We start from the raw sequence: 11851 nt of genomic DNA, 5'->3' as shown, positions 1-11851 counted from the left end.
TGTAACGGGGCACTGCGACTTGTACTGTTTCAGTACAAGTCCACTTCACACTGCTTCAGATGTGAGTGGTGCCTCTCGTTAGGTGACGTACACTGTACGTATAGAGGAAGACTTCTCTTTAGGCAAGTTAGCTTAAGAGTGTAAAATGAAAACTGTATTAATATAGTTAAGTGTCTTGTTAATCTATCTTTGTAAATGTTGTCTTAACTATAAACTAATACTAAACATGTAAATGAATTCTTATCTATCTTATCTCGTAACTCTCTTTGATTACTTCTACAGCTGATTAGTCTGCGGAATAAATAGACATAATGGTCTATACCTATTTATGGATAAGAATTCAGGAAATTACTATATAAAGTAATTTCCTCCAAATATTATCTACCTTTTAGATAATATATTATTTAACAACCTTTACGTGTTAATTTCATGTAACGATACACCCCGTTACAGCTTGTGCAAAAGGAACGCTTTGCGATGGCATGAACAAAGTTTTACCATTACTTTGGAAATGTCAACACATCATGACTTGAAGGGGCTCATGTCACAATCAAAAGGCAGATAAACGTATCAACAATGGATTACGCGATACAATTCCAAGTTAACTAATTGCTTACAACAGCAAGAGAGGGAGTTTTGGACAGCAGTTGCAGCGAACGAAACTCGAAATTACCATGATCTGAATGAGAGGATATATGATGGTGTGGTGGGTAAGGTGTCTCCCTTTGCTCTTCACAAAAAATATATCAGATTAACGAAGGCTGGCTGGCAACGTGGCAGAAACTTGTACACATTCTTTTGAAGCAATATATGATCTACCCTGCTGGCACTCAATTTGCAAAAATTGGCAATGACCAAACTCTATTACCAGCAGACATCCATCATCAATGGCACCTTTCTCCATAAATCAAATTAACGGTGACAGAAGATACTCAATTTTGATTGGAGACTCGTACTGTAAAATTTGGAAAATGTTGCAGCAACTGGAGACAACTTACCAAAGCATAAATATCCAGTGAACAAAAGAAAATGAAAGCCCAACTCGTGATGGCAACATAGAAATCAAATCTCCAAACTCTCCTAATCCTACTTAAGCAGCGAGGAAAACAAGAAGGATCAAAGCAGCAATTCAAGAATGACGCTTCAACAGAACGAGGTTTGTCCGCATTTTAGCATCAGACATGGGTAAAATGCAGGTTCGGTGATTGCGGAAAATATGACCATAACAAGCGGTCCTGCAAAGTTCCAGTCTCTGTGCCAGACAGTTTGGAACATTCAAATTGCAAAGATCCTCGATGTTCCTGCAGATAAAAACTGTGATTATCGTGCAATTGCTCACCTGCTAAACTTGGTGCTTTGTTTGGCAGTTAGCCTTCAAGCTGGTGCTCTGTGCGCTCAGATCTGCTGTCTATTTACCGCAAGAGCAAAGTATTCAGGCAACAGATTTTTCAGAACGATTTTAATAAAATGGAAAATTAGCTGAGTTAGGAAAGCAATGCAAACCAGTTGCTTCTCCTGAATGGGCTATTCTTGCAGCTTCCTGCTATTCAAGGCCAGTGGTTATTTTGACTGAAGCTGGATTCGGATCTTCTCTCATGACATACACCTATTAACAATTTGCAAGTCAATAGTAACCACTGGCAAGCTGTTCAACTGCAGACTGGTGCAAAGGTACCTCGGGCTGATGCTATTTGGCAGTACCACTCCACCAGTGAAGAACACGACTTTTGGCTAGCTCATCGTTAGTAATTAACCAGATGTTTTTCCTTAATAAACTTTTCCTTCATAGTTTTTTTCATAATACATTTTATTTATGGCGTTGCGTTTGTAACAATAAATGTCTTAACAGAAGTTGTGGGAATGACATGTTTTTTTTAGTTTGCGAATTTAAATTTTCGTTTATGTTTGAAAAAATTGTGGGAGTTAAAATTTAATTAGGAGCGGTTTATTTTAGTTTGATTATAAATTGTTTTAAATAGCTACAGGGATATCAATTTTAGTTTTGGAGATATCAATACGCAAAAATTAATTTATCTTCGTTTTTTGGCCATAATTATTCCAAAAATTGAGTTTTGAAAAGAAAAACTTTCTGTAACGTATATGGCTGGACATATCGTTAAATGTCTGCATCTGTCATAATCAAGCCTTCGACCGTGAACAGTGTATACTCTCTTTGGTCGGGTCTTTGCTTTATTTGCAACATCGTTTGTGCAAAAAGCGCAGCGGCCACCTTCAGGGCTCCTTCTACCGAGCGCAGCCTCAACGCCCGTGACTAATAAGCCTCAATGGTCACCGTCATTTACTAAATAATAGTAATCAGACCCAACACGCGGGTGTGGTGCACATTTGTGACCAACCCTTGTGGATGTGATGCACATGGGTGCATTCACATTAGGAGGGATGACGCCCAGCGTCATCCGTGATGACGGCTAACGTCATCCGTGATGACGGCTAACGTCATCCGTTACGCGAGTATCTATAAAGATTTGCTCGCAATACATATTAAATGATATCTATAGAGATAACATTTTAATTGGTAAGAATAGGTATTTGTATCTAATTCTATTAAATATAAATTAGTCTGAAAATTACTACCTACTTGGTAAGTGCGCACGAGGAGACGGATTACCGCTACCGTGTCGACACTTAACCAGAGTTCTTAGTGAGTTGGGTGAGGTCGCTAACGCGCCCACCACAACTACCTCACTGGTAATAACGCGGCTTCCTGGCGCCACTATGACGATTCTCAACTATGCACCTGCTTTCACCTGCTTTCACCACCCGACAGCGCTAAATGGAATGCGAGCTAGGTAACGTTTTACTTAAATAATTAGCTTAGCTTCTTTTTCTCTTGGACTGTTGCTATCCGTTCGTGATGGAGTAGAAAGGATAGAATCTCGGATGCCCATTCTGCATACAAGAGGCATTTGCATCATACCTTGTAATTTTAGGGGCCGACACATCGTAGTCGACACGTATCGGCCTCTTAAATTACAAGGTATACCGATATGAACGTTCAAGAAAATCATTCATACTTTTGTGTATTATACAACATTACTGAATATTTAATCCTATTAACTTGGACTGAATAGCTCTGCGAGCTTGTACCACTTGTGGCTCTTTGCGCCAATAAGACTTCCTTTGTCTAAAAGAGCTAGGAAGCTCCGCTACACTTATAGCACTCAAAAACAATTAACGCCTCAGTGCCAAACTTAGTGTAGTACAAATCGCTACTACCCCCACCTTACACCAGAATTCTGATTCTGTGCTGGAAAATGTCGAGTACCAGTAGGCACAAAGTGCGGTTCTGTGGGACCTTTCGGGGATGGAGATAAACAGGGTTTAGCCCCAATCAGCTCTATGCCAAATAGCACGGAGTGTAGACACAGACCAGGCTTAATTGTCACCAAGGCGACTGAATAGGGCTTCGATAAGCCATTGCCGATCTTAATCGATTCCGAGATTTGTGCAATTATGCTCGACGATCGTCTCTTAAAAGGAATTACCATCTATTTGATTTAGTGACACAAATTTGGTGTGGCACACATTTACGTACCCGTGTAATAGACGTGGGCTACACCAAATTTTGTTAAGCCCCTAGTCGATTGTGGGGCGTCGAACAATTTTATTAGACGCCAATCACTAGAAGATCGCAGACTCAAATTTATTGAGCGCGTTATTTCTCTTACGAGAATGACAGTGCGCATAGCAACAGACGCATCTGTAACAGTAAAGAATCGTAGTTGGCATCCAGACACGATAAAGGGTAAACAATATATACGGAGGTGCTTAACACGAAAGTAATTCGATCACTGTTATCTTAGTGACTGGGACTTGTCTCACATTGTCTAAAATTCTATTTAGCTTAGGTTAAAGTTTTTGGACTTTGACAGTATGGAACGCTATCTTGTCTTTGGCTTGGATTCAAGGCATTTTCCTATCCTAGGTATGGTCTGGCTTAAGAAACGCCATGAGCCATGGTTTGATTGGCGTATTGTACAGAAGAACATCCTACCGACGTTTTGGTGTCTGTCAAGGTAAAGTGGTCGCATTAAGCTTACTATAAGCACGTATAATGCGTTACTTACCGTTCGGCTTCTCGACATAAAGTTTCGGCGTCGAATAGGAGGCATACTCTCACGCACCATCCCAGCCCGTGTATAGCACGGAAGAAATCATCAATGACGTTACACTGTTCCTGTGTTAAAGGTAACTGCCGGGTAAAGCAGTCTATATTGTTCCAGGAATTAGGTCAAATTCATGACGTACACCTCCATCAGAAAGTAAAACAGCGGTGGATTATGACACACCACGTCTTAAAATTTCTTGACTAAACCAAGAACATATTCAGAATGTTTAAAGGGATGGATAGTCCGCTACGCATGCGCGCTAAGTGCTGATTTTTTTGTTATGAAGGACGGCGGCATCCAGAATCGATGATGAGCTCAATTCGGTGTCAGGTCGAATGACTACCATATCAGATAAGTCGCTAGCCTTCAAGGCCTGACCGGACTCCTTATCAGACATTTTGTCCAGCTCTTAAAGAGCATTTATCGATGGGATAGCCTCGGCAAACACACCATCAACTACTATTCGCGCTATTAATGAGTGTATACACTGAAGTTCGCTAGCACCGCTCTGTGATATCACATACGTTTGCGTCTTGCAGTTACAATTTTGTGTCTTCACGACTCTTTGCAGAGATTGTACAGCTCGCTGAGTTAAAATCATTCGTGTTCCCAAGTACAACAGATTCTTTTCCCTTTTTTCTCTATACTGGAGTCGATGTCCTGTTCAAAATCCGCTGATAATTTACATAAATCGAGCTTATCTTATTATAGTGAGGTTTTACGTATCACTCGACGTGATTCTATGAACACAGCCCAAGATCACTATCGAAATACCAAAAATGTCATTTTCGACATTAGTTGTGATGCTAAGTAGTCGCCCTCACTCAGACTGGCTTTAACGTGTCCGTCCACGTGCATTTATAGGTATTGTCCTGACTATTTCGGCGTATCGCCAACAATGTCGTTATTAATTGCCATCACGGACGACCTCACTCGGTGAATTTATACGTGCCACTCATCTTCTTCAGAGCGAGCACATCCTTGTAACTCGGCCCTAGGCCAACAATGTTTTCAGTATCCGGTGATTCGTTAGCACAACGCGAGTCACTGTACAAATTATGTGCCGTTTTACGAACAGTCAACGAGCCTTGCTCGAGACAAGTTTCATTGGCATTGAAGTTAATAGAGTCAGACACTACAATGTCCAGGTCACCGGCGGACTCTGTCAGTGGCTTGCACCAATTGTGCTTTTCTTTGTTGCCTAGCAAAGGTGGGTTTATGTCTCGCCAAAGCTTCGCTAGGAACATTGCGCGTTGTGTCTAAGGTCTTAGACATCGACTAAGTCGATGGCTTTATCAACTACTTTACAGCAATTAGCCCCCCAAGCGGTATGCATCGGGAGTGGCTGATGCCACAGGGGCTTTCCATTGCCTCGGCTACGTTACTCGTCAGGAGTCGATACTATATCTCGCCTCATGGAGATTATGTACAGACATATATTGGTAACGAATCTACTTATAGTCGTGCGAAGCAGGGTCAGTCAAATGTGAATGATCACATGGACCATTTAAAATCTATGCTCGAATGCATGCGCACAGATAAATTCGCATACCATCACATTCAAGTGCATCTTTGGTGCGGAAAAGATCATCTTCTTACGGTGCTTCATGAAAAAGCGAGTTCTCAAAGCAGGTTCCGCAACGATAAAAGTCGTTTTAAATTGATCAATGTCTAAGATCCAAAAATATCTACACAAAGTGGCTTGGCCTTGCTAACTAATCCTCAAGTACATCAAATATCGCGCTGATATAGCTCAGCCAGAAGGAAGGTTGTGGATTAATGATGAACAAGCACCGAGAACGACGCTTTTGAAGCGGCAAAGGAGAGGCCTACATGCCATAATGTTGGCCTTTCCTGATTCTGATTGGCCTTTTAGTGTCGTCTTTAACTTATCTGACTTTACTATATGACAAACAGGTGTTGAAGGACAGGAACGCGTCATTTTGTTCGATGGCAGAGTGAAGCTCATCAGAACCATGGACGAAAGGAAGCTTCTTGTTGACATACCATCAATGGTTACGTCCTTTCTCCGTATAGGCGTTTGAGCCGGTACCGTTGCAGCATTCAGCTTGTTATCCGTCACCCTTCCTGTTACCTAGCGCCCACAGAAGTTCGGAAAACCACTTTGGAACGTTGAGTTCCCCCATGGCGCACTGCTAACAAATCGATAAAGAATTTGTTGATGGCTATACTTGTTCACGAGGCTAGTTAATCTTAAGCAACTCGCACAGTACCATATTAATGACATATACTTGAATTCGATCAAAGCATTATGCTAAGGATTCGCCTTTAAGGGCTACAATAATTAAGACGAAAAACGTTCAATCCGAGCCTTCTCATTGAGGACACTTTCGTCCATCGATGAGCTGCTGCGTCCACCCGATAACTTATTCGAGAGATGGACCTTCGACGCTGCCTTTGCTTGTGCACAGCCGTCGATATCTAACTTCACAGTGAGATGAATTGTCACACTTATATCTTGTGCAGTCGTACTATCGACCGAACCACAAGTTTGGCCATCGCACTCACTTGGAGTACGTTCACACGCTTGTGGACGCTCATCAGATGGCTACTTGATGAACAAGAGACAGGCATCGTAACGGATCGATGCTGTCAATTTATGCATGACTCGTACTATCTAAGCCATGGTATTCCCAGGATGACATCAAATTTGTCATCCAAATCAGTACGTTGAAATCATCATCGTACACGTGAATTTGATACCAACTGCACATATTTACTGTTACAGATGCGCTTCTTGCAAGACGTACAGTCGTTATCCTTAGAGGTTAATCGCGGTAAACGATTTTGAGTCTACAAGTGACAAATTCTTTGTCACTTCGATTTGCAAGATGATGAGGTTGACATCATCAACAGGGGCAGAAACTCTGTGTTGGGAGCAAATTTCGTCAATATACCGGCAAATTGCTTTGACGTTGCTGGATCAATAGGGCACTTCGCACCTACTCACCCGACGTTTTCTTACATTCCGCCTCGCCGTTGCGATTTCGCAACAGCGTCGGATCCGCGTTTTCCACTACTCCTAGTGGGAGGTCGATCGTTTTGCTCAGTGTTTCTGTACTACGCATGGGGCCAGAGGCGTAATGCCCTATCTTTTGACAGCGATTGCATCTTTGCAATTGTTTGTAGCTTGAACAGCGAGGTTTCTCGCTCTCAACATTTTATGCTCAATTGGTACTGGACCTCTAACCTCTTCTCATCTCGATGGAGGATAAGAAGTCCGAATCGTAACGGAGCGTTCTCGTTATATACGTATTAAATCCCAAAACAGTTATGATTAATATTATGTTCTACGAAAGGAAATAAGTGAAGAGGTAAAATAAAATATCTTTATCAATTATTTAACTTACTAGTTCCAATAGTACCAAATTTGGCATCATTGATGTTAGTTTCCTTAATTGGTTGATTAAAGTTTAAATCGCCCCCTTCAATCGTGATAAGACACGATTGTGCAGTGCGCCAGGAGGCGCCATACATAGTTTTTAGTAATACAATAAGTTCAGTAGTAGATAGAAGATCGTTACGTGGAAAACAAGAAATATGCTAATACTGTTTTACTTCTCTCTATTTGAAAGTCTTAATCTAGACCCTCTAAGCTACGTCCCCTTAGCTTCATGGAAACCTTCTTATGTACTCTTGTGTATACGTGAAGTCTCGATGCACCCTAACCTACATTATAATCAGTGTAAGGTTAACTTATCAGTACTAGTGACAGGTGCCCCGTTACACTAGGTGTAAGGGGGACTGCCGACTTGTACTACTTCAGTACAAGTCCACTTCTCACTGCTTCAGTGCGAGTGGTGCCTCACGTCACTTTACGTACACTAGTACGTGCAGAGGAAGACTCTTTTCTTAAAACACTTGCTTTAAAGAAGGTTAAAAGTAAACTCTTTTTAATATAATTTAGTTCTTCTGTTTCTATTTATTTACTAATACGTTAAATATTTACTAATACAAAACATGTAATAAAGTCTTATCTGTCTCTCTCTTTGCGCACGTCCAGCGCTGACTGAACCGCGGAGCAAGTAGATATAATGGCCTATATCTACCAATGGATAAGTTTCCCGATTATTACTATGTAAAGTGATATTATCCATATGTTATTCACCTTTTAGATAAATATATTTATTAACAAACTCTAAGTACTAATTCGTGACGGTTATCACGCAACTCATGAAGAGTTTTCTCATTTGGGTGACCTTGAATGGGGAGCGATCGAACGTATGAGTGCGGTCGTAGGCAGGCCAGGCGTTGGCGTCATGCTGCACACTCTGGGCAGCGATGAGCAGCATACGGCCATAGCCGAGTTCATACAACACGAACTAGACGGATCCGAGAGAAAGTAACCTTGCTTCATTAGCAAGGTTTTCAACACGCGGAGGTGTTGAGAGAACAAAGTGCTCAACAGTTGAACTGGGTTGAGACCGCAGATTTACATGCTGCTAATGGGCCGACGCTTCCGCGTCGACCCGAAAGCTTTAGATCGAAATCTCTGTCATTATATTTCAGCAACTCGCGCGGTACTGATTCAGGGAAGACATCCTTAAATTCTATTAAATCCTTATACAAAAGATTTGGCCTAAACGATTCCCAGGATTAGGACGTAAAACGTTCAATCCGAGTCTTCTCATCGAGAATACCTTCGTCATCGATGAGCTGCTGAAACCCGTTCGTTCTCAAAAAAATACTATGGCCGACCGAATAAATGGCCACGTAGTTGTCATCTGCGAAGATCAGCTTGTCTTTGTCACTACGCAGATCGCGTTTCAGTTCAAGCGTTGGCAATTGAGTTATCTCCGAAGTTAACTGTGAAGGCGCTATTAGATCAAGTGTATAAGCGCGTACACTTGATCCATTTTATACGACGACATCTAAGTTTTCTCTCTGGAACTTGTTTTCAAAGGTACCTGGGAACTTTAGCCACAGGTTTTCGGGGACTTTTTCCCTCAAAATTTTATTTTGGGAGAATGCCCCCCCCCAGCTGCCTCTTGCTGTGGTTGCACCACAGCGAAATTCTCTACGATCGGCTTTTCAGTCGATCTAGGATTTTCGCACTGCCTCTTATAAACGGGCGTTTATAATTTTCTTGGATGTTGCTTTTCAAGCAAGCATCCTTGTTTCGTACCACTCAACTTATTCAAGTGGTCGAACTCCGACGCTGCCTGTGCTTGTGCACAGCCGTCGGGATCTAACTCCAAAGTGTGATGAATATTCACACTGAAGTCTTGTGCGGTCGTGCAAACGACCAAACCACAAGCGAGGCCATCGCACTCACTCGTAGGACATCTACACGCTCTTGAACGCTCCAAGACGTTCATCAGTTAGCCATCTGATGAACATAGACAGGCATCGTCACGGCTTGATGCTGCTATTTTTTTACATGGCTCGCTATCTGAGCCATATTAATCGAAAGACGACATCAAATTTGTCCTCCAAATCTAGTACGATGAAATCATCATCGCACTGTTTACCCTTTAACGTGCATTGGATACCAACTAAGCGTATTTTTACTGTTACAGATGCGCCTGTTGCTAGGCGCACTGTCATCCTCGTTAGAGGAATATCGCGCTCAATGAACTTGAGCCTGCGATTTTCTAGCGATTGGCGTTGAATAAAACTGTTCGACGCCCCACAATCGACAGGGATCTTTAGTGACAATTTTTTGTCACTAAAATTTTCAGGGTAATGAGGTTAACCTCATCTCCTGGGGCAGTTACACACAATGTGTGTGTGTAAGGAGCAACTTTCGTATAAAGGTCTGCAAATTCTTTGGACGTTGCTGGATCAGTAGGGCGCTCCGTACCTACTGACCCCCACCGTTTTTGACGATCCGCCTCCTCCGCTGTTCTTAGCTGAAGGTCGATCTTTTCGCTTAGTGTTTCTAGGCACTAATCGTAGGGCACTACACTCATAAGCGTAGTGGCCTGTCTTTTGACAGCGATTATATATTTGTAGTCGTTTGTAATTTGTAGAGCGAGGTTTCTCGCTCTCTACATACGAGAGATTCATGGGTTCTGGACCTCCCTTTTCTTGTCGTTTTGGTCGACGAGATGCACGTGAGTGCAAGAAAGCCTGTTTCAGGCTGAAGTCTTCTTGTTCCGCTAAAGAGATTGCTTCGTCAAGCGTCTCTAATTCGAGCCGGAACAGGTAAGTCTTGACAAGACCGTCTATGAGACCCTTTATGAAAACAGAAATCTGTGTGTGTCATCGATCATATGATTCACGATACAGCTGACCAGGTATCGTGTATGTTGGGCATAAGCGTGAAGGTAACGCTTGCGCTGCTTCAAATCCATGAGCTCGGCTCGATCACTGAATTCGGCACGTGGCGGGTCAAATATTTGCCTGAGCCGGTCTTAAAGGCCATATACTACCCAAAAACTAATGGGTCGTAAAAATTGAGCCCCAAGGCCCAAGATCTGGCACGTCCGGCTAAGTTAAACATGCCAAATTTCACTTTCGTCGCATCATCACTGATACGGCGAGCTTCTATGGCGTCGTCTAATTTGACGAACCATCTTAAAGGGAGTCGCCTGCGACTGCCTTCACCATACTCGACACGAAATCGACCTAATTCCAGATTCGAAATACTGTGTCATGAAGCAGTGGCTATTGCCTCGTGAAAAAGTATCAGCGATCGACAAATTCTTTACCGATCGCTTAGCAGCGAGCCATGTGAGGGAGTTGACCTCCCTACATAGCTCCCCGACCTTCTGTGTGCGAAAGGCCACATGAGGGTGGCGGATAGTGCACGCATTCAATAAACGGAATGCTGCGACGGTACCGGCTCAAACGCCGATACCTAAAAAAAGACGTAATTATAGATGGTATGTCAAAGAGTACCACTTTGCGTCTATGGATCTGATGGATGGTGTTTATCAGATCCTTATGCGTGAACGGGACATCCCGTACACAGCAGTGAGCACTCCCAGTGGGATGCTCTGGGAATGGCTAGTAATATCACAGGGGCTTATTAACACCCCTGCAACATTCAACAGATGCGTAACAAATCTGTTGAGACCGGTGCGGGATTTCGCACCGAGTTATTTTGACGATGTATTCGTCCATAGCCGGGCCATGGACGGTAAGACGGACGTGGAAGTTCATAAAACTCACGTTCGTCAGGTTCTTACACTTATGCGAAATCATAAGTTATATGCAAATCTCAAGAAGTGTATATTCGCTGCAAACGAAATACCACTTCTTGGGTGCATCGTTGGTAAACGCGGCGTGCGCCCTGATCCCGAAAAGATCAAGGCAATCACCGACTGGCCAGTTCCAGTCGATGTCAAGGGACTAAGAAAGTTCCTTGGTTTAGCGGCGTACTTACACAAGTACTCACGCAATTACGCAGAGATGACAGTACATCTCTCTCGTCTCTTGAAAAAAGACGAGAAATGGTTATGGAACGCTGATTGTCAGCGTTCATTTGAAGGAATCAAGCAAAGCTTGATGCAATCGCCCATATTGGCGATTGCGGATCAAGACAGACCATTCCATGTGGTCTGTGACGCCAGCGATTTCGCAATCGGCTGTGCGTTAATGCAATACGATACAGATGGCGCGGAGCGCGTCGTCTGTTACCAATCGCGTCAGCTGCAACCAGCTGAACGCAATTATCCAGTGCATGACAAGGAACTCCTTGCCATGAAATATTCATTGGCTAAATTTAGGGTCTACCTCCTAGGAGATAGACCGTT

This window comes from Bremia lactucae, linkage group LG10 (genome assembly GCF_004359215.1).
Source record: "Bremia lactucae strain SF5 linkage group LG10, whole genome shotgun sequence".
NCBI lineage: Eukaryota > Oomycota > Peronosporomycetes > Peronosporales > Peronosporaceae > Bremia > Bremia lactucae.
Note: the sequence above shows the minus strand (reverse complement) of the source record.